At 52.8% G+C, this 25,833-nt stretch overlaps 3 non-coding genes across 3 annotated transcripts; all 3 read right to left on the bottom strand.

Moving 5' to 3' along the window:
* Positions 1–14,752: 14,752 nt before the first annotated feature.
* Positions 14,753–14,825, bottom strand: TRNAR-CCU. The gene has a single exon. It is a non-coding gene; the product is annotated as a tRNA-Arg (tRNA).
* Positions 14,826–16,728: 1,903 nt separating this feature from the next.
* Positions 16,729–16,801, bottom strand: TRNAR-CCU. Its single transcript has one exon. It is a non-coding gene; the product is annotated as a tRNA-Arg (tRNA).
* Positions 16,802–18,666: 1,865 nt separating this feature from the next.
* On the bottom strand, positions 18,667–18,739 carry TRNAR-CCU. The gene has a single exon. It is a non-coding gene; the product is annotated as a tRNA-Arg (tRNA).
* Positions 18,740–25,833: the final 7,094 nt, after the last annotated feature.

Here is a 25,833-nt window from a genome sequence, read left to right as displayed (position 1 = left end):
AATCGTAAGCAGTGGCATTCCATCAACGTACAGGTGATAGCCAATGCCCAATGCCTCATATGGCACGTCCGTGCCAAACACCCAGGTTCCAGCCACGACAGCTACATATACCGTCAAAGAAACATCCCAACGGAATTCGAACAGAACGTGTACAGGGACAGCTGGCTGCTTGGTGAGTGACATGGGTGTCAGGCATGACTGTCCAACCCCATGATGCAGACATCACGAGGGGCACATGCACGGCTAACATCCTCCTGTCTTTTCCCTTCCAGGTGACTCTGCATATGCACTTGGGCCCCATCTCCTGACTCCATACCGGAATCCCCAAACCAGAGGAGAGAGAAAATACAATGCTGCACACATACGTACCCGTGCAGTGGTGGAGCGCACGTTTGGCCTCCTGAAGTCCCGTTTCCGATGCCTGGATAAGTCCGGGGGGACCCTGTTGTATTCCCCAAACTTTGTGTGCCAGATCATCAGTGCATGTTGCATGCTGCACAACTACGCCATGAGAAAGGGCCTGGAGATTGACATATGTGATGACCTGACCCCCGAACCAGACAGTCCCCCCCTAACCGAGGCTACCCCGTCTGCTGAGGGAAGAGCAGTCAGGAGATGCCTCGTGGTAGGCATCTTTGCACGTCAAACACACACATTCATCATGGCACAGGGACAATGCATGCATGCACACCACTGTGGTCCCTAGCTCACACACACCACATCCACCTCACATTGGATTAGCCCAAGTCAGGCCCGGACTGGGACAAAAAATAGGCCCGGGCATTTTAGGCTGAGCAGCCCATTTTTTTTTAATACAAATCAGGAAAGCATGACATGTTTGTTATTTCATCAAAAGTGGGTGAGGTGGGTGCAGAGGGTGGGGTGGGTACAGAGGGTGAGGTGGGTGCAGGGTGCAGAGAGTGAGGTGGGTGCAGAGTGCAGAAGGTGAGGTGGGTGCAGGGTGCAGAGGGTGAGGTGGGTGCAGGGTGCAGAGGGTACGGTTTGTGCAGGGTGCAGAGGGTGGGTGCAGGGTGCGGTGGGTGCAGAGGGTGAGGTGGTTGCAGGGTGCAACAGGGTGAGGTGGGTGCAGAGGGTGGGGTGAATGCAGAGGGTGTGGTGGGTGCAGGGGGTAAGGTGGGTGCAGGGGGTAAGGTGGGTGCAGGGGGTGGGGTGGATGCAGGGTGCAGAGGGTGAGGTGGGTGCAGAGGGTGGGGTGGGTGCAGAGGGTGCGGTGAGTGAAGAGGGTGAGGTGGGTGCAGGGTGCAGAGGGTGAGGTGGGTGCAGAGGGTGAGGTGGATGCAGAGTGTGAGGTGGGTGCAGGGTGAAGAGGGTCAGGTGGGTGCAGAGGGTGCAGAGGGTGAGGTGGGTGCAGAGGGTGAGGTGAGTGCAGAGGGTGAGGTGGTTCCAGGGTGCAACAGGGTGAGGTGGGTGCAGAGGGTGGGGTGGGTGAGGTGGGTGGGGTGGGTGCAGAGTGCAGAGGGTGAGGTGGGTGCAGAGGGTGAGGTGGGTGGGGTGGGTGCAGAGGGTGGGGTGGGTGCAGAGGGTGAGGTGAGTGTAGAGGGTGAGATGGGTGCAGAGGGTGAGATGGGTGCAGAGTGCAGAGGGTGAGGTGGGTGCAGAGGGTGAGAAGGGTGGGGTGGGTGCAGAGGGTGGGGTGTGTGCAGAGGGTGAGATGGGTGGGGTGGGTGCAGAGTGCAGAGGGTGAGGTGGGTGCAGAGGGTAAGATGGGTGGGGTGGGTGCAGAGGGTGAGATGGGTGGGTGCAGAGGGTGAGGTGGGTGGGATGGGTGCAGAGGGCGAGGTGGGTGCAGAGTGCAAAGGGTGAGGTGGGTGCAGAGGGTGAGATGGGTGGTGTGGGTGCAGAGGGAGAGGTGTGTGCAGAGGGTGGGGTGGGTGCAGAGGGTGAGATGGGTGGGGTGGGTGCAGAGTGCAGAGGGTAAAATGGGGGGTGGGTGCAGAGGGTGGGGTGGGTGCAGAGGGTGAGATGGGTGGGATGGGTGCAGAGTGCAGAGGGTGAGGTGGGTGCAGAGGGTGAGATGGGTGGGGTGGGTGCAGAGGGTGAGATGGGTGGGATGGGTGCAGAGTGCAAAGGGTGAGGTGGGTGCAGAGGGTGGGGTGGGTGCAGAGGGTGAGATGGGTGGGATGTGTGAAGAGTGCAGAGGGTGAGGTGGATGCAGAGGGTGGGGTGGGTGCAGAGTGCATATGGTGAGATGGGTGAGTGCAGAGGCTGAGATGGGTGGGTGCAGAGGGTGAGGTGGGTGCAGAGGGTGGGGTGGGTGCAGAGGGTGAGATGGGTGCAGAGGGTGAGGTGGGTGCAGAGGGTGAGATGGGTGGGTGCAGAGGGTGAGGTGGGTGCAGAGTGCAGAGGGTGAGGTGGGTGCAGAGGGTGAGATGGGTGGGGTGGGTGCAGAGGGTGAGGTGGGTGGGGTGGGTGCAGAGTGCAGAGGGTGGGTGCAGAGGGTGGGGTGGGTGCAGAGGGTGAGATGGGTGGGATGGGTGCAAAATGCAGAGCGTGAGGTGGGTGCAGAGGGTGAGATGGGTGGGGTGGGTGCAGAGGGTGAGATGGGTGGGATGGGTGCAGAGGGTGAGGTGGGTGCAGAGGGTGGGGTGGGTGCAGATGGTGAGATGGATGGGATGGGTGAATAGTGCAGAGGGTGAGGTGGGTGGGGTGGGTGCACAGGGTGAGATGGGTGGGTGCAGAGGGTGAGGTGGGTGCAGAGGGTGAGATGGGTGCAGAGGGTGAGGTGGGTGCAGAGGGTGAGATGGGTGGGTGCAGAGGGTGAGGTGGGTGGGATGGGTGCAGAGTGCAGAGGGTGAGGTGGGTGCAGAGGGTGAGATGGGTGGGGTGGGTGCAGAGGGTGAGGTGGGTGGGGTGGGTGCAGAGTGCAGAGGGTGGGTGCAGAGGGTGGGGTGGGTGCAGAGGGTGAGATAGGTGGGATGGGTGCAGAGTGCAGAGCGTGAGGTGGGTGCAGAGGGTGAGATGGGTGGGGTGGGTGCAGAGGGTGAGATGGGTGGGATGGGTGCAGAGTGCAGAGGGTGAGGTGGGTGCAGAGGGTGAGATGGGTGGGGTGGGTGCAGAGGGTGAGATGGGTGGGATGGGTGCAGAATGCAGAGGGTGAGGTGGGTGCAGAGGGTGGGATGGGTGCAGAGTGCAGAGGGTGAGGTGGGTGCAGAGGGTGAGATGGGTGGGGTGGGTGCAGAGGGTGAGATGGGTGGGATGGGTGCAGAGGGTGGGATAGGTGCAGAGGGTGGGGTGGGTGCAGAAGGTGAGATGGGTGGGGTGGGTGCAGAGGGTGGGATAGGTGCAGAGGGTGGGGTGGGTGCAGAAGGTGAGATGGGTGGGTGCAGAGGGTGGGATGGGTGCATAGTGCAGAGGGTGAGGTGGGTGCAGAGGGTGAGATGGGTGGGGTGGGTGCAGAGGGTGAGATGGGTGGGATGGGTGCAGAGGGTGAGGTGGGTGCAGAGGGTGAGATGGGTGGGGTGGGTGCAGAGGGTGAGATGGGTGGGATGGGTGCATAGGGTGAGGTGGGTGCAGAGGGTGAGATTGGTGGGGTAGGTGCAGAGGGTGAGATGGGTGGGATGGGTGCAGAATGCAGAGGGTGAGGTGGGTGCAGAGGGTGAGATGGGTGCAGAGGGTGAGATGGGTGGGATGGGTGCAGAGTGCAGAGGGTGAGGTGGGTGCAGAGGGTGAGATGGGTGGGGTGGGTGCAGAGGGTGGGATGGGTGCAGAGGGTGGGGTGGGTGCAGAGGGTGAGATGGGTGGGTGCAGAGGGTGGGATGGGTGCAGAGTGCAGAGGGTGAGATGGGTGGGGTGGGTGCAGAGGGTGAGATGGGTGGGATGGGTGCAGAGGGTGAGGTGGGTGCAGAGGGTGAGATGGGTGGGGTGGGTGCAGAGGGTGAGATGGGTGGGATGGGTGCAGAGTGCAGAGGGTGAGGTGGGTGCAGAGTGCAGAGGGTGAGGTGGGTGCAGAGGGTGAGATGGGTGGGGTGGGTGCAGAGGGTGAGATGGGTGGGATGGGTGCAGAGGGTGAGGTGGGTGCAGAGGGTGAGATGGGTGGGGTGGGTGCAGAGGGTGGGATGGGTGCAGCGGGTGAGGTGGGTGCAGAGGGTGCAGAGGGTGGGATGGGTGCAGAGGGTGAGATGGGTGGGTGCAGAGGGTGAGATGGGTGGGTGCAGAGGGTGAGGTGGGTGCAGAGGGTGAGATGGGTGGGATGGGTGCAGAATGCAGAGGGTGAGGTGGGTGCAGAGGGTGAGACGGGTGGGTGCAGAGGGTGAGATGGGTGGGATGGGTGCAGAGGGTGAGGTGGGTGCAGAGGGTGAGATGGGTGGGGTGGGTGCAGAGGGTGAGATGGGTGGGATGGGTGCAGAGGGTGAGGTGGGTGCAGAGGGTGAGATTGGTGGGGTAGGTGCAGAGGGTGAGATGGGTGGGATGGGTGCAGAATGCAGAGGGTGAGGTGGGTGCAGAGGGTGAGATGGGTGCAGAGTGTGAGATGGGTGGGATGGGTGCAGAGTGCAGAGGGTGAGGTGGGTGCAGAGGGTGAGATGGGTGGGGTGGGTGCAGAGGGTGGGATGGGTGCAGAGGGTGGGGTGGGTGCAGAGGGTGAGATGGGTGGGTGCAGAGGGTGGGATGGGTGCAGAGTGCAGAGGGTGAGGTGGGTGCAGAGGGTGAGATGGGTGGGGTGGGTGCAGAGGGTGAGATGGGTGGGATGGGTGCAGAGGGTGAGGTGGGTGCAGAGGGTGAGATGGGTGGGGTGGGTGCGGAGGGTGAGATGGGTGGGATGGGTGCAGAATGCAGAGGGTGAGGTGGGTGCAGAGTGCAGAGGGTGAGGTGGGTGCAGAGGGTGAGATGGGTGGGGTGGGTGCAGAGGGTGAGATGGGTGGGATGGGTGCAGAGGGTGAGGTGGGTGCAGAGGGTGAGATGGGTTGGGTGGGTGCAGAGGGTGGGATGGGTGCAGAGGGTGAGGTGGGTGCAGAGGGTGCATAGGGTGGGATGGGTGCAGAGGGTGAGGTGGGTGCAGAGGGTGAGATGGGTGGGTGCAGAGGGTGAGATGGGTGGGTGCAGAGGGTGAGGTGGGTGCAGAGGGTGAGATGGGGAGGTGCAGAGGGTGAGGTGGGTGCTCTCCTCTCCCCCCCCCCCCCAGATTCCAGTACAGTCAGAGCTTCACATTCAACTCCCCTCCAAGGCAAGACTCTCCTCCCACAAAGTTTTCCACATTCTACTCACAGCGCTCCAGATGCACATTTCCGACATCAGGCAGAAGGGAACTCCTCCAGGCAGCTTCTCCCTCTTCATGGTCACCTGACCTCTTCACTTCCGCCCCCCCTGAGCTCAGCTGAATGATCAGTCAGACGGCCGCGGAGCTTGCCGTGGTGAGGCCGGCTGAGCGGCCCCGACTCACAGAGCAGCCCAGATGACGCAGCCTTTTGATAAGGGATGGGGACCCCTGCCAGAAGGACATGGATGCGGCTCTTCCCGCGGAGCCGGCCACGGAGAGGCAGGCAGCGGGTGAGCAGGGCCGGCTCAAGCAGCTGCAAAATCAGGCACACAATTGACATGTGGCCAGCTGCCGCGGCCCACCGGGCTTATGCCCGGTGTGCCCTATGGCCAGTCCGGGCCTGGCCCAAGTCAACCATGCAGGACTTTGGAGCAGCAACGCCGCGCCAAGGCCCCAATGGTGTTGCTGTCCATTCATACCACATTCACACGGTCGTGGGGATAACTTCTCCCCGACGACCCAGGGTGACACACCTTGCTGCCAGGTGTGTCACCCCCACATTCACACACCAGTCACACTGTAGCCTGCCCTACTGACCATGTGCATACAGTACTAAATAAATAAGCTCATGACCTGAGCACATAAAGAAAATCAAAAAGCTCATGACCTGAGCACATAAAAAACATAAAGAAGCTCATACTGTGAGCACAACAGGAAAAAAAAAGGCACTCATTTGCCCTGTCGTGGGCTAAGCTTGGTGCCATGGCTCTGGCTCCTCAGCTGCCTGGGGGGAACCTCGGGTAGGGGGGTGGGGCATCTGGAGGTGGCTCATCCCCAGGTCTGCCACTCCTGGCAGGTGATGGCTGCCTGCCCTCCAATGCCACGGCAATGTGGCTGAGGAACAGATTGGTCTGTGCCTGCATTCTCAGCTGGCGGTTGATGTTGTGCCGCTGGTTGCGCTGCCTCTGCCTCCCCTCCGCCTCTATGGCAGCCGTGTTGGCCTGTACCGCCACAGTCAGGGTCGTAACCTCTGCCACAAGGTTTGCTGTGGTGGCCTGCAGCTCCCCAAGGCAGGTGACCACTGCAGCGCAATTGCCACTGACATCCTGCAGGCCATCTGAGGGGCTTCCCCTGCTGGGGGCTGAGCCTGAGGGGCTTCCCCTGATGGGGGAGGTCTGAGAGGGCCCGGTCAAGGCGGAAGAATCCTCAAAGTACAGGCAAGCATGTTCAAGGTTGACCGTCTCCTCCTCAACAACCTCGAGGGGAGATGTGTGGGCATTCCCCTCCACCGCTGGATCTTGGCTTCCCAGGGGGTCTGGCTGAGGATGTTTCCGGGGATGGCCACTGGCAGCAGATGGCCCCACTCCCTCAACCACATCTGTGGATGACACAAAGCATTCACATGTTGGTGGACCCACACACTTCTCACATGTTCCCGTCCACCCCCTCACATGCTACACACCGGATAGGGGATAAAAAACACTTACCTGTCCTCAAGGCCTGATCAAGGGAGTCAAAGCCCTCCAGGCCCTCCAACTGCTCCCTCTCCAGACAATCACCTCCTCCTCCGGGGTCAACCGCACATCAGATGGTGGTCCACCCCCCATGCCCCTCTGGTGCTTCCTGATGGCGGCAACTTTATCCCGAACATGTCGCCTTAAATCATTTATTTTTTTATTAATGTCCTTGTAGGTCCGGGACTCATTGCCAAGGGCATTAAAATCACTGTCGATCGTCTCCAGGATGACTTGTTTCCTGGCCCGGCTGGTATGGCGACTCTGGGCACCATGGAGGAAGACGTCATACCTCTCTATGGCAGAGATGAGGACAGCCTTCTCCTCTTGAGAGAAATTCTTCTTCCTCCTGTCCTTCTCTGAATCCACAGCAGCCATCGCACAGCAAAAGTACCTTGCTTCAGGGGGGAAAAAGCAGGATGTACTTTTGCGCCGGACGGGCGCATGTCTGGGCGTATTTATGCGCTCTGCGTAAGTTGGTGGGCCGGCGTATCCCAGGAAGTTGCGCCGGTGTAGTTGTGAGCATGCGCACAGGGGAGCGATCATACGTCCACGTCACTGCGCATGCTCCGTTGATGATACGCCAGGCGTAAGCCACTGCTCCACACTCAGACCATCATTAGCATTAGGTCACACCCACTTAGGCCTCGTACACACGAGAGGATCTATCCGCTGGAATTTATCCGCGGATCACTTTCAGGATAGATCTGCTGGTGTGTACAACCCAGCGGATATTTATCCGCGGATATTTTTCGGGCCGATGGTTTTCCAGCGGATCAAAATTTCTTAGCATGCTAAGAAATCGATCCGCTGGAATCCAGTCCAGCGGATTGATCCGATGGTCTGTACAGACTCACCGGATCAATCCGTCCGATTCCCTCCCTCGCATGCGTCGTAATGATTCGACGCATGCGTGGAAGTCCTTATATTACAGCGTCGCGCACATCGTCGACACGTCACCGCGGAGGGAATTCCGCGCGGATTTTGATCTGATGGTTAGTACAACCATCAGATCAAAATCCGCCAGAGGATTTATCCGCGGAAACGGTCCTTCGGACCGTTTCCGCGGATAAATCCTCTCGTGTGTACTAGGCCTTACACTTACGCCTTCAAATTTACGTTACTCCGGGGCAACGTTGGGAGCAAGTGCTTTGAGAATACTTTGCTTGCCTCTCTGTTTTACGTCGGCGTAGCGCATTTGAGCTGCGCTACGCCGGCATAAATATGCGCCGATCTACGTACATCTGGGCCAACATGTTTATTATTTTAATGACATTTTTTTTAAAAGCTTTACAGTCACTTTAAGAAGCAAAATTGAGAATTGAGAATTTTACAATTATATTTGAGACTAGAGAAAAGCTTAATACTAAAGTATAGATTGTGAGGGAAAGAAAAGGATTAAAGGATCACTAAAGGAATTTTTTTTAAATAACAAACATGTTCTACTTCCCTCCACTGTGCAGTTCGTTTTGCACAGTGGCCCCGAACCTGGTCTTCTGGGGTCCCTCGGCGGCTGTCTCGGCTCCCCCCGCAAGGACTCAACACCTTCATGCAGGCGTGCTCCCATGGTGTTGAGTGCTGCCGGGCGCGCTCCGTGATACAGCCGGTGGCCATAGCCGCTCACTGTATCACTCGGTCCCGCCCCCCAGCGCGCCGCATCATTGGATGTGATTGACAGCAGCGCAAGCAAATGGCTACGCTGCTTTCAATCAACCAATGAATGAGTCGGAAAGGCGGCCGAGAAGCCAGCTCGTTCACGGCACGGGACTTTCGAGGGGTCAGGTAAGTAATCGTGGGGGGGGCTTGGGGGGCGCTAATACATAGTATGCATTAAGGTAAAAACAAGTGAAGATCTAGCGATCGTCTCGCCCATTCGCTGACATACTTTTGACCAGGAGATTCCAAGTCTGCCCACCACGGCAAGGTAGACTCTTCTAGGGCAGGACCTACACTAACTACACTAAGCTACCCTACTGGACGCTACTCATCCTTTCTCTAATGTTGGGTGTATGTTTGTAGTAGGCCTCATCCTATAATCTGTGTGTGCTGTCTACTCTCTCCTAATTGGGTTGTGTGTGTGTGTGTACATCTATCTAAAGCATGGAGTGGTCAGTTTATGTACATCTGGACGTCCTCTGTTAGTGTACGTCAGTGCATGCCAGTCCAGTGTGTGTCAGTTAATAAACGTTCATCAGCAATCAACAGAAAAAAATATAATTAGGATTCTTTAATATAGTTACATAGTTACATAGTTAGTCAGGTTGAAAAAAAACCATCCAGTTCAACCACAAAAAACAAAAAAACTAAATAAAAAACACAGTAAAATCCTATACACCCAACTCCATACCCACAGTTGATCCAGAGGAAGGCAAAAAACCCCAGCGGAGCATGATCCAATTTGCTACAGCAGGGGAAAAAATTCCTTCCTGATCCCCCGAGAGGCAATCGGATTTACCCTGGATCAACTTTACCTACAAATCTTAGTACTCAGTTATATTCTGTACATTTAGGAAAGAATCCAGACCTTTCTTAAAGCAATCTACTGAGCTGGCCAGAACCACCTCTGGAGGGAGTCTGTTCCACATTTTCACAGCTCTTACTGTGAAAAAACCTTTCCGTATTTGGAGGTGAAATCTCTTTTCCTCTAGACGTAAAGAGTGCCCCCTTGTCCTCAGTGATGACCGTAAAGTGAATAACTCAACACCAAGTTCACTGTATGGACCTCTTATATATTTGTACATGTTGATCATATCCCCCCTTATTCTCCTCTTCTCAAGAGTGAATAAATGTAGTTCCTCTAATCTTTCCTCGTAGCTGAGCTCCTCCATGCCTCTTATCAATTTGGTTGCTCTTCTCTGCACTTTCTCCAGTTCTCCTATATCCTTTTTGAGAACTGGTGCCCAAAACTGAACTGCATATTCCAGATGAGGTCTTACTAATGATTTGTACAGGGGCAAAATTATATCTCTGTCTCTGGAGTCCATGCCTCTCTTAAAGCGGTTGTAAACCGCATATATAATTTTTTTTTTTTTTACCTGCAAGGCAAAATGCATAATCAGCTAGTATGCACCGCATAATAGCTGATTATGAAATACTTACCTCAAAACGAGGTGACCAACACTTACCTGGTTCACGCCGAGCGAGATGTCATCTTGCTCCGGCGTGTCTTCCGGGTATCGCCGCTCCAGCGCTGTGATTGGCTGGAGCGGCGCCGCTCCAGCGCTGTGATTGGCTGGAGCGGCGATGACGTCACTCCCGCGCATGCGCGCGGGAGATTTAAAATCGGCAGGGTCCGGCGGCTGCCGGATCTTCCGCCGTGGATCCCCCCTGCGCATGCGCCGCCCGCATTGCGAGGGGAATATCTCCTAAACCGTACAGGTTTAGGAGATATTCTTTTTACCTACAGGTAAGCCTTGTTATAGGCTTACCTGTAGGTAAAAGTGCAAATTTAAGGTTTACAACCGCTTTAATACAAGAAAGGACTTTGCTCGCTTTGGAAACCGCAGCTTGGCATTGCATGCCATTATTGAGCTTATGATCAACTAAAACCCCCAGATCCTTCTCCACTACAGATCCCCCCAGTTGTACTCCCCCTAGTATGTATGATGCATGCATATTCTTAGCCCCCAAGTGCATAACTTTACATTTATCAACATTAAACCTCATCTGCCACTCAGTCGCCCAATTAGACAGAGCATTGAGGTCGGCTTGTAAATTGGAGACATCCTGCAAGGACGTTAATCCACTGCATAGCTTGGTGTCATCTGCAAAGACAGAAATGTTACTTTTGATCTCAGACCCAATATCATTTATAAATATATTGAAAAGTAAGGGTCCCAGCACTGAACCTTGGGGTACACCACTGATAACATTGGACCATTCAGAGTAAGAATCATTAACCACGACTCTCTGAATTCTGGCTTTCAGCCAGTTTTCTATCCATTTACAAACTGATATATCCAATCCTGTAGACCTTACCTTACACATGAGCCGTGTGTGCGGAACTGTATCAAACGCTTTTGCAAAATCCAAATATATCACGTCCACAGCCACTCCTCTGTCCAGGGTTTTACTTACCTCTTCATAAAAGGAAATCAGGTTTGTCTGACAACTTCTGTCTTTCATGAATCCATGCTGTCTGCTGCTTAAATAGTTTTTTTCCAGCAAGAACTCATCCATGTGGTCTTTTATTAAATGTTCCAGTATCTTCCCAACTATAGAAGTTAAACTAACAGGTCTATAGTTACTTGGTAAAGACTTTGTTCCCTTTTTAAATATGGGCACCACATTGGCCCTGCGCCAATCCAGTGGTACTATTCCTGTCTTTAATGAGTCCCTAAATATTAGATACAGTGGCTTTGAAATGACAGAGCTCAACTCACCTAGGAATATGTACAACTGACACAAGCAAAAGATTGCAGGAGAGTCCTACTACCTACCTGACAGGTATAGGTGACCATCACTGGCATAGCAAGGGGGCGCAGGGAGTTCTGTGGCCCCGGGCGCGACATTTAGGGGGGCGACTTTCCGTGCCTCCTCCTAATTTTAATTTCCCGTGTCACCGACACGGATGTCCGCCGGACCGGCCAGCGGCCACCATGTTTAATGTCCAGCGAGCGCCCTGTGATTGGGCATATGGGGGTCATGTGAGGAGTGGGGCTGGAAGTCCCGCCTCCGCACATGACCGCCATACGCCCAATCACAGAGCGCCGGGCAAGTCTGAACATGGCGGCGGGAGACGCTGTCTGAACATGGCAGCTCGTCTTCCCCTCCGCTCTGGTGCTCTGCGGTACGGCGCTGTGTGGAGGGAGTTTCAGCATGGAGCGAGCTGCGGGTGGATGGCGCTGGCGGCCGGCGGGGAAGAGAGTCGGGACTCCGAAGCAATTCTGGGGTCCTGTCCGTCCTGAGGAGAGTCCTGAGGAGAGTCCTGGAGGAGTCTCTGGAGAAGAGCAGACAGAGAGGTAAGGAGGACTCTGAGGATGCATTTTCACCATGATGGGGGGAGGGGGTGCGAGTATTGCAGGAACTAGGACTTCAACTGTAGGAGTTAGGTGGGTCAGTGCAGGTGTCAGTGCAGGTGTCAATGCAGCTGTCAGGTCAGTGCAGGTGTCAGTGCAGGTGTCAGTGCAGTGAAGGTGTCAGTGCAGGTGTCAGTGCAGGTGTCAGGTCAGTGCAGGTGTCAGTGCAGGTGTCAGTGCAGGTGTCAGTGTAGGTGTCAGTGTAGGTGTCAATGTAGGTGTCAGTGCAGGTGTCAGTGCAGGTGTCAGGTCAGTGCAGGTGTCAGTGCAGGTGTCAGGTCAGTGCAGGTGTCAGTGCATGTGTCAGGTCAGTGCAGGTGTCAGGTCAGTGCAGGTGTCAGTGCAGGTGTCAGTGCAGTGCAGGTGTCAGTGCAGTGCAGTGCAGGTGTCAGTGAAGGTGTCAGTGTAGGTGTCTGTGCAGGTGTCAGTGCAGTGCAGGTGTCAGGTCAGTGTAGGTGTCAGTGTAAGGTCAGTGTAGGTGTCAGGTCAGTGCAGGTGTCAGTGCAGTGCAGGTGTCAGGTCAGTGCAGATGTCAGGTCAGTGCAGGTGTCAGGTCAGTGTAGGGGTCAGTGTAGGTGTCAGGTTAGTGTAGGGGTCAGTGTAGGTGTCAGGTTAGTGTAGGGGTCAGTGTAGGTGTCAGGTTAGTGTAGGGGTCAGTGTAGGTGTCAGGTCAGTGTAGGGGTCAGTGTAGGTGTCAGGTCAGTGTAGGGGTCAGTGTAGGTGTCAGGTTAGTGTAGGGGTCAGTGTAGGTGTCAGGTTAGTGTAGGGGTCAGTGTAGGTGTCAGGTCAGTGTAGGGGTCAATGTAGGTGTCAGGTTAGTGTAGGGGTCAGTGTAGGTGTCAGGTTAGTGTAGGGGTCAGTGTAGGTGTCAGGTTAGTGTAGGGGTCAGTGTAGGTGTCAGGTTAGTGTAGGGGTCAGTGTAGGTGTCGGGGTCAGTGTAGGTGTCGGGGGTCAGTGCCATTACCGGTTGAACTTTCACATATACACGATCGGCGGCTCTATAGCCTGCCAATTGTGTATATGTGCTGGCTGCGTGCCCCCCTACCCCCCTCCAGTACTGCCACGCCCTCCCTCCTGACCCCTCACCTTCAATCCCAGGATCCGCTGCCCCATCTGCGGACCAGGACCGGCTCGGGAGGGTGTCAGGAGGTAAGATGGGAGGGAGACCAGCATCTTCCTCCTTACTGATCTCCCTCCAGGCTGTGAATGCAGAAGTGATGTGTATTACATCCGCATTCACCTGTCAGCGAGAAGAAGCAGATCTGTGCTTCATCAGCTTCTTTTGGGGTCCCCAGGTGACATTAGGGGTCCTAGAGACCCCTAATGTCTCCATAAAGAGGACCTGTCAGTGTACCTGTGCTATTATATAGGGGGGTTTTTATCCCCCTATGTAATATCAATGACATCAAGTGTAAAAAAAACATAAAAAGAGTGAAAAAAAATAAGTAACTATAAAAAAATTTTAAAAAAAGCTCCAAAATGTTTAAGTCCCCCACGTTTACGCACATATAAACGTGGATGTTTATGTAAGGGGGAGGGCGAATTTTTTTTTTCGCCCCGGGTGCACAGAACTCTGGTTTACGCCACTGGTGACCATGTCAGTGTCCCTTGTGTCTACACCATGCCTATCATACCGGCAGCAGTGTGGCCGCTTTATGGGGGCACCAGACCGATTTGTATTGCGGCCCAGTCCACCTCATAAGACTGGCACTGCACTAAAAGTGTAGCGCAAGCCAACGGGGACTCTTTTCATGCTGCCCCCTGCAAAGTGCTGCCCTAGGCCTGGGCCTTGTTTGCCTAGGCCAAGATACAGCGTTGCCTATGGCCCCTATGAACCCAGAGCATCCTGTGTCACCTTGTGGCCCCTATGACCCCAGAGCATCCTGTGTCACCTTGTGGCCCCTATGACCCCAGAGCATCCTGTGTCACCCTGTGACCCCTATGACTCCAGAGCATCCTGTGTCACCCTGTGGCCCCTATGACTGAAGAACATCCTATGACCCCCTACGTATTGTGTCAACTGTGACCCCTATGACCCCAGAGCATCCTGTGACCCCTATGACTCCAGAACATCCTGTGTCACCATGTGACCCCTATGACCCCAGAGCATCCTGTGACCCCTATTACTCCAGAGCATCCTGGTCACTCTGTGATCCCCTATGACCCCAGAACACCCTTTGTCACCGCATGACTCTGTGCACCCTGAGCTCCCTTGTGTCACCCAGTGACCCCTATGACCCCATAGCATCCTGTGTTACCCTGTGACCCCTATGACTCCAGAACATCCTATGACCCCTACAGCTTGTGTCAACTGTGACCCTTATGACCACAGACCATCCTGTGTCACCTTGTGGCCCCTATGACCTCAGAGCATCCTGTGTCACCCTGTGGCCCCTATGACCCCAGAGCATCCTGTGTCACCCTGTGACCCCTATGACTCCAGAACATCCTGTGACCCCCTACGGCTCGTGTCACCCTGTGACTCCTATTACTCCAGAGCATTCTGTATCACCCTGTGACCCCTATGACCTTAGTACATCCCATGTCACCCTGTGACCCCTATGACCCCAGAGTATCCTGTGTCACCCTGTGACCCCTATGACCCCAGAGTATCCCGTGTCACCCTGTGACCCCTATGGCAAAATTGTATAACAGAAATGAAGAAAAACTATTTTTGTTTTCTTTCTCTTTTTTTTTTAACTTTATTTTTTGTATTTGTTTTCTTTTTGTTTTTGTTTTTTTGCTTCGAAGAAAAACACATTTTTCTATAACATTTTAGTCTTATTTCGTTTATTTAGCAAAAATAAATAATTACATAAAAACCCAGTGGGTGTTAAATACCACCAAAAGAAAGTTCTATTTGTGTGAAAAAAATTATAAAAATCTCAAATGTGTAGAATGTCACATGACTGAGTAATTGTCATTCAAAGTGTGAGTTCTCCTTTAAGGTAAAATCAGATGTAGTGTTGGCTCTCTGTCTGTATTCTGTGATCAGAAAAAAGTATCACCCCGGGTGGGACTTGAACCCACAATCCCTGGCTGAGGAGGCCAGTGCCTTATCCATTAGACCACCGGGGCTTTTTTTTTTTCTTTTTTATTGTAAATAAATCAATAGAAGGAAATGATTCTAAGGCCTTGATCGTCAGAGATCGGTCACTGTTATCCTCTGACGCCTTTTATCGGACCCCTAAACCTTACGATGATTCAGAGGAAGGCGAAAACCCCCCTCCAAAAGGGGGGAAAAATTCCTTCCTGACCCCCGAAGGCGATCGGTTTTTCCCTGAATCATCAGTCTAGGGCGCCCCGTTCTTCTCCCTGTACAACGCTCAGAATGTAGAGCCGGGGGGCCCAATATTACCCTCATAAGACTGGCGCTGCACTAAAAGTGTAGCGCAAGCCAACGGGGACTCTTTTCATGCTGCCCCCTGCAAAGTGCTGCCCTAGGCCTGGGCCTTGTTTGCCTAGACCAAGATACAGCGTTGCCTATGGCCCCTATGACCCCAGAGCATCCTGTGTCACCCTGTGGCTCCTATGACTCCAGAACATCCTATGACCCCCTACGTCTTGTGTCAGCTGTGACCCCTATGAACCCAGAGCATCCTGTGTCACCTTGTGGCCCCTATGACCCCAGAGCATCCTGTGTCACCTTGTGGCCCCTATGACCCCAGAGCATCCTGTGTCACCCTGTGGCCCCTATGACCCCAGAGCATCCTGTGTCACCCTGTGGCCCCTATGACCCCAGAACATCCTGTGTCACCCTGTGGCCCCTATGACCCCAGAGCATCCTGTGTCACCTTGTGGCCCCTATGACCCCAGAGCATCCTGTGTTACCCTGTGGCCCCTATGACCCCAGAGCATCCTTTGTCACCCTGTGACCCCTATGACTCCAGAGCATCCTGTGTCACCCTGTGGCCCCTATGACTGAAGAACATCCTATGACCCCCTACGTCTTGTGTCAACTGTGACCCCTATGACCCCAGAGCATCCTGTGACCCATATGACTCCAGAACATCCTGTGTCACCATGTGAGCCATATGACCCAAGAGCATCCTGTGACCCCTATTACTCCAGAGAATCCTGGTCACTCTGTGATCCCCTATGACCCCAGAACACCCTTTGTCACCGCATGACTCTGTGCACCCTGAGCCCCTTGTGTCACCCAGTGACCCCTATGACCCCATAGCATCCTGTGTTACCCTGTGACCCCTATGACTCCAGAACATCCTATGACCCCTACAGCTTGTGTCAACTGTGACCCCTATGACCACAGACCATCCTGTGTCACCTTGTGGCCCCTATGACCTCAGAGCATCCTGTGTCACCCTGTGGCCCCTATGACCCCAGAGCATCCTGTGTCACCCTGTGACCCCTATGACTCCAGAACATCCTGTGACCCCCTACGGCTCGTGTCACCCTGTGACTCCTATTACTCCAGAGCATTCTGTATCACCCTGTGACCCCTATGACCTTAGTACATCCCGTGTCACCCTGTGACCCCTATGACCTTAGTACATCCCGTGTCACCCTGTGACCCCTATGACCCCAGAGTATCCTGTGTCACCCTGTGACCCCTATGACCCCAGAGTATCCCGTGTCACCCTGTGACCCCTATGGCAAAATTGTATAACAGAAATGAAGAAAAACTATTTTTGTTTTCTTTCTCTTTTTTTTTTAACTTTATTTTTTGTATTTGTTTTCTTTTTGTTTTTGTTTTTTTGCTTCGAAGAAAAACACATTTTTCTATAACATTTTAGTCTTATTTCGTTTATTTAGCAAAAATAAATAATTACATAAAAACCCAGTGGGTGTTAAATACCACCAAAAGAAAGTTCTATTTGTGTGAAAAAAAATTATAAAAATCTCAAATGTGTAGAATGTCACATGACTGAGTAATTGTCATTCAAAGTGTGAGTTCTCCTTTAAGGTAAAATCAGATGTAGTGTTGGCTCTCTGTCTGTATTCTGTGATCAGAAAAAAGTATCACCCCGGGTGGGACTTGAACCCACAATCCCTGGCTGAGGAGGCCAGTGCCTTATCCATTAGACCACCGGGGCTTTTTTTTTTCTTTTTTATTGTAAATAAATCAATAGAAGGAAATGATTCTAAGGCCTTGATCGTCAGAGATCGGTCACTGTTATCCTCTGACGCCTTTTATCGGATCCCTTAACCTTACGATGATTCAGAGGAAGGCGAAAACCCCCCTCCAAAAGGGGGGAAAAAATTCCTTCCTGACCCCCGAAGGCGATCGGTTTTTCCCTGAATCATCAGTCTAGGGCGCCCCGTTCTTCTCCCTGTACAACGCTCAGAATGTAGAGCCGGGGGGCCCAATATTACCCTCATAAGACTGGCGCTGCACTAAAAGTGTAGCGCAAGCCAACGGGGACTCTTTTCATGCTGCCCCCTGCAAAGTGCTGCCCTAGGCCTGGGCCTTGTTTGCCTAGACCAAGATACAGCGTTGCCTATGGCCCCTATGACCCCAGAGCATCCTGTGTCACCCTGTGGCTCCTATGACTCCAGAACATCCTATGACCCCCTACGTCTTGTGTCAGCTGTGACCCCTATGAACCCAGAGCATCCTGTGTCACCTTGTGGCCCCTATGACCCCAGAGCATCCTGTGTCACCTTGTGGCCCCTATGACCCCAGAGCATCCTGTGTCACCCTGTGGCCCCTATGACCCCAGAGCATCCTGTGTCACCCTGTGGCCCCTATGACCCCAGAGCATTCTGTGTCACCCTGTGGCCCCTATGACCCCAGAGCATCCTGTGTCACCTTGTGGCCCCTATGACCCCAGAGCATCCTGTGTCACCCTGTGGCCCCTATGACCCCAGAGCATCCTTTGTCACCCTGTGACCCCTATGACTCCAGAGCATCCTGTGTCACCCTGTGGCCCCTATGACTGAAGAACATCCTATGACCCCCTACGTCTTGTGTCAACTGTGACCCCTATGACCCCAGAGCATCCTGTGACCCATATGACTCCAGAACATCCTGTGTCACCATGTGAGCCCTATGACCCAAGAGCATCCTGTGACCCCTATTACTCCAGAGCATCCTGGTCACTCTGTGATCCCCTATGACCCCAGAACACCCTTTGTCACCGCATGACTCTGTGCACCCTGAGCCCCCTTGTGTCACCCAGTGACCCCTATGACCCCATAGCATCCTGTGTTACCCTGTGACCCCTATGACTCCAGAACATCCTATGACCCCTACAGCTTGTGTCAACTGTGACCCCTATGACCACAGACCATCCTGTGTCACCTTGTGGCCCCTATGACCTCAGAGCATCCTGTGTCACCCTGTGGCCCCTATGACCCCAGAGCATCCTGTGTCGCCCTGTGACCCCTATGACTCCAGAACATCCTGTGACCCCCTACGGCTCGTGTCACCCTGTGACTCCTATTACTCCAGAGCATTCTGTATCACCCTGTGACCCCTATGACCTTAGTACATCCCGTGTCACCCTGTGACCCCTATGACCCCAGAGTATCCCGTGTCACCCTGTGACCCCTATGACCCCAGAGTATCCTGTGTCACCCTGTGACCCCTATGGCAAAATTGTATAACAGAAATGAAGAAAAACTATTTTTGTTTTCTTTCTCTTTTTTTTTTAACTTTGTTTTTTGTATTTGTTTTCTTTTTGTTTTTGTTTTTTGCTTAAAAGAAAAACACATTTTTCTATAACATTTTAGTCTTATTTCGTTTATTTAGCAAAAATAAATAATTAAATAAAAACCCAGTGGGTGTTAAATACCACCAAAAGAAAGTTCTATTTGTGTGAAAAAAATTATAAGAATCTCAAATGTGTAGAATGTCACATGACTGAGTAATTGTCATTCAAAGTGTGAGTTCTCCTTTAAGGTAAAATCAGATGTAGTGTTGGCTCTCTGTCTGTATTCTGTGATCAGAAAAAAGTATCACCCCGGGTGGGACTTGAACCCACAATCCCTGGCTGAGGAGGCCAGTGCCTTATCCATTAGACCACCGGGGCTTTTTTTTTTTTCTTTTTTATTGTAAATAAATCAATAGAAGGAAATGATTCTAAGGTCTTCATCGTCAGAGATCGGTCACTGTTATCCTCCGACGCCTTTTATCGGACCCCTAAACCTTACGATGATTCAGAGGAAGGCGAAAACCCCCCTCCAAAAGGGGGGAAAAAATTCCTTCCTGACCCCCGAAGGCGATCGGTTTTTCCCTGAATCATCCATCAGTCTAGGGCGCCCGTTCATCTCCCTGTACAATGCTCAGAATGTAGAGCCGGGGACCCCAATATTAAAGGGGGGTCCCATTCAGAAATGTGAAGAAGTCGGAACATTTAATATTCCCGCCTCAAGATAATACAATATAACACCCATTTTATTTACACATAAAGTAGAACATTGTGCTGACAGCCATTGACTTCCCTTCACTTCAATTCCCTTCCTCTTATGTTTTTTTTTTTTTGGGGGGGGGGGTGGAGGCAGGTACCTCGTTGTGACAGGTACTCATTTCCACTTTTCCTGGGATCACCTAGGTGGTCCATGCCTCTCGGTGCAGGCAGTCCCATTGATGGCAATTGAGATGCAGGAGATGCAAAGACACTAATGCCGCTCCCTATCTGACATGTGTGCGGGTATGGGTGCACGGCCCCGAATGCAAACAGTGTGCATCCGCGCTCCTACACCTGCATGCATGTCAGATTGGGAGCAGTGTCTGTGTAGGCAGTCCCGTTGATGGCTGTTGGAATGCAGGAGACGCAGACACAGGCGCTGGTCCCAATCTGAAATGGGGATGCACAGGTGGTCCATGCACCCCGGTGCAGGTAGTCCCATTGATTGCTCTTGGGACACAGCAGATGTATGGACACAGACACTGCCACCAATCTGACATGGGGGTGGGTGTGGGTGCACGGCCCCGGATGCAAACAGTGTGCACCCGCGCTCCTACACCCGCACGCATTTCAGATTGGGAGACATGTCTGTGTCCGTGAAGCAGCATCTGTGTCCGTGTTTTTTTAAATGGGGATGTACAGGTGTTCCATGCCTCTCCGTGCAGGCAGTCTCATTGATGGTAATTGGGATGCAGGAGATGCAAAGACACAGGCGTCGCTCCCAATCTGACATGTGTGCGGGTGTGGGTGCACGGCCCCGAATGCAAACAGTGTGCATCCGTGCTCCTACACATGCACGCATGTCAGATTGGGAGCAGCGTCTGTGTCCTGTGCAGGCAGTCCCATTGATAGCAGATGGAATGCAGGAGGCACAATGACATAGACGCCGCTCCCAATCAGACATACATGCGGGTGTGGATGCACCTGCATGCATGTCAGATTGGGAGCAACGTCTGTGTTTGTGAAGCAGCGCCTGTGTCTTCAAAATGGGGATGCACAGGTGTTCCATGCCTCTCGGTGCAGGCAGTCTCATTGATGGTAATTGGGATGCAGCAGATGTATGGACACAGGCGCTGCTCTCAATCTGACATGTGTGCGGGTGTGGGTGCACGGCCCCGAATGCAAACAGTGTGCATCCGCGCACCTACACCCACACACATGTCAAGTTGAGAGCAGCGTCTGTCTCTGTGAAGCAGCGTCTGTGTTTTTGAAATGGGGATGCACAGGTGTTCCATGCCTCTCGGTGCAGGCAGTCTCATTCATTTTTTGGGGGGGGGGGGGGTGGAGGCAGGTACCTCGTTGTGACAGGTACTCATTTCCACTTTTCCTGGGATCACCTAGGTGGTCCATGCCTCTCGGTGCAGGCAGTCCCATTGATGGCAATTGAGATGCAAAGACACTAATGCCGCTCCCAATCTGACATGTGTGAGGTTATGGGTGCACGGCCCCGAATGCAAACAGTGTGCATCCGCGCTCCTACACCCGCACGCATGTCAAATTGGGAGCAGCCTCTGTGTCCTGTGTAGGCAGTCCCGTTGATGGCTGTTGGAATGCAGGAGACGCAGACACAGGCGCTGCTCCCAATCTAAAATGGGGATGCACAGGTGGTCCATGCACCCCGGTGCAGGCAGTCCTATTGATGGTAATTGGGATGCAGCAGATGTATGGACACAGATGCCGCTCCCAATCTGACATGTGTGCGGGTGTGGGTGCACGGCCCCCGAATGCAAACAGTCTGCATCCGCACACCCACACCCACACACACATGTCAGATTGGGAGCAGCGTCTGTGTCCTGTGCAGGCAGTCCCATTGATGGCAGTTGGAATGCAGGAGATGCAGACACAGACGCTGCTCCCAATTTGAAATGGGGATGCACAGGTGTTCCATGCACCCCGGTGCAGGCAGTCCCATCGATGGATAATTGGGATGCAGCAGATGTATGGACACAGATTCTGATCCTAATCTTAGATCTGTGCGGGTGTAGGCTCATGGCCCCCGAATGCAGACAGTGTGCATCCATGCTCCTACACCCACACGTATGTCAGATTGGGAGCAGCATCTATGTCCGTGAAAGGTTGTGTTTTCCCATATGGGGATGCTCAGGTGTTCCACGCCTCCTGGTGCAGGCAGTCCCATTGATTTCAATTGGGACGCAGGAGATGCAAAGACACAGAAGCTCCATTATCCTTCTGAAGAAGCCGATTTCGCCTCAGAGAGACGTGTATGCCTCCAGAAGAAGCCGATCGCGCCTTGGAGAGACATGTATGGAGGTCTTGGTTGGGGAAGGGAGGTCAATGGTTGTCAGCACAATAATTTTTTTTATACTTTATGTCTTTTCTTATGTAAATGATGAATAAAACAGATGTTTTATGTTATTGTTCCGGATGTGAGGGCCTTCCAAATCCGAGCGTCTTCCCAGATGGTGGTTGGTTCTACTGCATTATGCATGCCAAGACCCTATTGCAGAAACAACTGGCTCTCTGGTGGTGGGGGAGGGGTGGCCAGTATCTGCAGCCTCATGCTGTCGCTCATGTAGGAGAAGCCGTCAAAGTTCTTCTGGTCCTTGGCTTGTATTGGAGGATCCAGGTCTACGCTGGTCATGAATTCCGCCATCTTCATTCTTCTATAGATCAGTTTCTTATTCATCTGGAAAAAAAAAGGAAAAGAAATTCAGAGCTTCTGACTGATACAGAAAATGGTAAGAAAGCTTGGTGACCCCCCAACTCTGATGTGCTGCGGATTACACCAAGAAGGCTCCTTCTAGTGGTGAGAAGAAGTATTGCACGGCATCAACACACCATTAAAGTATATCTGGAGACCATGGCCCGGATTCACAAAGCACTTACGCCGACGTATCTCGAGATACGCCGCATAAGTGTAAATATGCGCCGTCGTATCCATGCGCCGTGCCCACAAACTGAGATACGCCTAAAAAGAGGCTTCCTACGACCGACGTAACTTGCCTACGCCGTCGTATCGTGGGTGAATATTTACGCTGGGCGCATTTGCCGCTCCCGTTGATTTTCTATGCACATATGCAAATGAGGGAGGTACGCTGATTCACGAACGTACTTGCGCCTGGCGCATAATATACGCGGTTTGCGTAAGTCGTACGTCCGGCGTAAAGTTATTCCCCATATATGAGGCGCAACCCATGCAAAGGTATGGACCAGGGAACACAGCCGTCATATTTTACGTCGTTTATATAGTACGTGAATAGGACTGGGCGTAGGTTACGTTCACGTCGTAGGCAGTGATCCGTCGTATCTTAGGGAGTAGTTCCGACGTGATTGTGAGCATGCGCACTGGGATACGTCCACGGGACGGCGCATACGCCATTCGTTTTAAGTACTTGGATGGCACTCGGACCATCATTTTCATGGGGTCACGCCCACTTCCACCTACAACGGCTTACGCCGAGGGAACCCAGCGCAGTTTGGGAGACAAGTGCTTTGTGAATTCGGTGCTTGCCTCTCTGCGCTACGTCGGTGTAGCGTATATTAGATACGCTACGCCGGCATAAATATGCGCCAATGTATGTGAATCCGGGCAATTGTGTGTTAAACAGAAGGTTTGCAGGCTAAATCTGGCCCATTAGGCCATTTCATGTGGCCCTCACCCCCCTCTCCTGCAGCTGCGGAGACCCTGTCACCCCCCCCCCCCCCCCAGGACAGGGAAGTGTGTTACTGGCGGCATCACCATGTAAATAAAGCAGGATGATTGGTCTACTTACTGTTGCCGATTGCAATGGCGAGGGTGACTTTCCTTCCTCTAAGTCGGCCCAGTCGATCCCCTGGAAATAATCGTGGCGTCTGATGTCACTTACAAGGCGCGTTCGCTCTTCTTGGTCCTTACACAGGAGCTGTAGAGAAGAATGAAAGATAATAAGAAACAAAGAACAATAACAATGTGTCAACAACAAAAAGAAACCCGCCACTTTAATATTTGAGTCTGACGGTGACATATTTCAGCTTCCATAAGACCTGCAACTGAGGCCATGATTGGATCGGGTCGTAGTATGGTACCCTATCTATCCAGCGATGTCCACAAATGTCTCGGCCCATCCGGGACTCTCCCTCCTGATTGTCTGAGACACAGCAGCAGCGCCATTGGCTCTCTCCCGCTTCTGTCAATCAAAGTGAGTTAGCCAATCAGGAGAGAGAGAGGGGGCGGTGCCGAACCACAGCTCCATGTCTGAATGGACAAACCAGAGCTGCGGCTCGGCTCGGATCCCCCCCGCCATAGAAATCTGGAACAGATTTGTATCCGATAAAATTAGGTAAAGTTCCGAGTATACTCACACTTCTTAGGAGTTCAAAGAGGAAGTAGTCCCAATGTCAGATTGGGAGCAACGTCTGTGTCCGTGAAGCAGCGCCTGTGTCTTCAAAATGGGGATGCACAGGTGTTCCATGCCTCTCGGTGCAGGCAGTCTCATTGATGGTAATTGGGATGCAGCAGATGTATGGACACAGATTCTGATCCTAATCTTAGATCTGTGCGGGTGTAGGCTCACGGCCCCCGAATGCAGACAGTGTGCATCCATGCTCCTACACCCACACGTATGTCAGATTGGGAGCAGCATCTATGTCCATGAAAGGTTGTGTTTTCCCATATGGGGAAGCTCAGGTGTTCCACGCCTCCTGGTGCAGGCAGTCCCATTGATTTCAATTGGGACGCAGGAGATGCAAAGACACAGAAGCTCCATTATCCTTCTGAAGAAGCCGATTTTGCCTCAGAGAGACGTGTATGCCTCCTGAAGAAGCCGATCGCGCCTTGGAGAGACATGTATGGAGGTCTTGGTTGGGGAAGGGAGGTCAATGGTTGTCAGCACAATTATTTTTTTTATACTTTATGTCTTTTCTTATGTAAATGATGAATAAAACAGATGTTTTATGTTATTGTTCCGGATGTGAGGGCCTTCCAAATCCGAGCGTCTTCCCAGATGGTGGTTGGTTCTACTGCATTATGCATGCCAAGACCCTATTGCAGAAACAACTGGCTCTCTGGTGGTGGGGGAGGGGTGGCCAGTATCTGCAGCCTCATGCTGTCGCTCATGTAGGAGAAGCCGTCAAAGTTCTTCTGGTCCTTGGCTTGTATTGGAGGATCCAGGTCTACGCTGGTCATGAATTCCGCCATCTTCATTCCTCTATAGATCAGTTTCTTATTCATCTGGAAAAAAAAGGAAAAGAAATTCAGAGCTTCTGACTGATACAGAAAATGGTAAGAAAGCTTGGTGACCCCCCAACTCTGATGTGCTGCGGATTACACCAAGAAGGCTCCTTCTAGTGGTGAGAAGAAGTATTGCACGGCATCAACACACCATTAAAGTATATCTAGAGACCATGGCCCGGATTCACAAAGCACTTACGCCGACGTATCTCGAGATACGCCGCATAAGTGTAAATATGCGCCGTTGTATCCATGCGCCGTGCCCACAAAATGAGATACGCCTAAAAAGAGGCTTCCTACGACCGACGTAACTTGCCTACGCCGTCGTATCGTGGGTGCATATTTACGCTGGGCGCATTTGCTGCTCCCGTTGATTTTCTATGCACATATGCAAATGAGGGAGATACGCTGATTCACGAACGTACTTGTGCCTGGCGCATAATATACGCGGTTTCCGTAAGTCGTACGTCCGGCGTAAAGTTATTCCCCATATATGAGGCGCAACCCATGCAAAGGTATGGACCAGGGAACACAGCCGTCATATTTTACGTCGTTTATGTAGTACGTGAATAGGACTGGGCGTAGGTTACGTTCACGTCGTAGGCAGTGATCCGTCGTATCTTAGGGAGTAGTTCCGACGTGATTGTGAGCATGCGCACTGGGATACGTCCACGGGACGGCGCATGCGCCATTCGTTTTAAGTACTTGGATGGCACTCGGACCATCATTTTCATGGGGTCACGCCCACTTCCACCTACAACGGCTTACGCCGAGGGAACCCAGCGCAGTTTGGGAGGCAAGTGCTTTGTGAATTCGGTGCTTGCCTCTCTGCGCTACGTCGGTGTAGCGTATATTAGATACGCTACGCCAGCATAAATATGCGCCAATGTATGTGAATCCGGGCAATTGTGTGTTAAACAGAAGGTTTGCAGGCTAAATCTGGCCCATTAGGCCATTTCATGTGGCCCTCACCCCCCTCTCCTGCAGCTGCGGAGACCCTGTCACCCCCCCCCCCCCCCCCCCCCCAGGACAGGGAAGTGTGTTACTGGCGGCATCACCATGTAAATAAAGCAGGATGATTGGTCTACTTACTGTTGCCGATTGCAATGGCGAGGGTGACTTTCCTTCCTCTAAGTCGGCCCAGTCGATCCCCTGGAAATAATCGTGGCGTCTGATGTCACTTACAAGGCGCGTTCGCTCTTCTTGGTCCTTACACAGGAGCTGTAGAGAAGAATGAAAGATAATAAGAAACAAAGAACAATAACAATGTGTCAACAACAAAAAGAAACCCGCCACTTTAATATTTGAGTCTGACGGTGACATATTTCAGCTTCCATAAGACCTGCAACTGAGGCCATGATTGGATCGGGTCGTAGTATGGTACCCTATCTATCCAGCGATGCCCACAAATGTCTCGGCCCATCCGGGACTCTCCCTCCTGATTGGCTGAGACACAGCAGCAGCGCCATTGGCTCTCCCGCTTCTGTCAATCAAAGTGAGTTAGCCAATCAGGAGAGAGAAAGGGGGCGGTGCCGAACCACAGCTC

The sequence above is a fragment of the Rana temporaria genome, chromosome 2 (assembly GCF_905171775.1).
Source record: "Rana temporaria chromosome 2, aRanTem1.1, whole genome shotgun sequence".
Classification (NCBI taxonomy): Eukaryota; Metazoa; Chordata; class Amphibia; order Anura; family Ranidae; genus Rana; species Rana temporaria.
The sequence above is the reverse complement of the archived record's forward strand: the minus strand, read 5'-3'. Positions and strand labels throughout refer to the sequence as shown.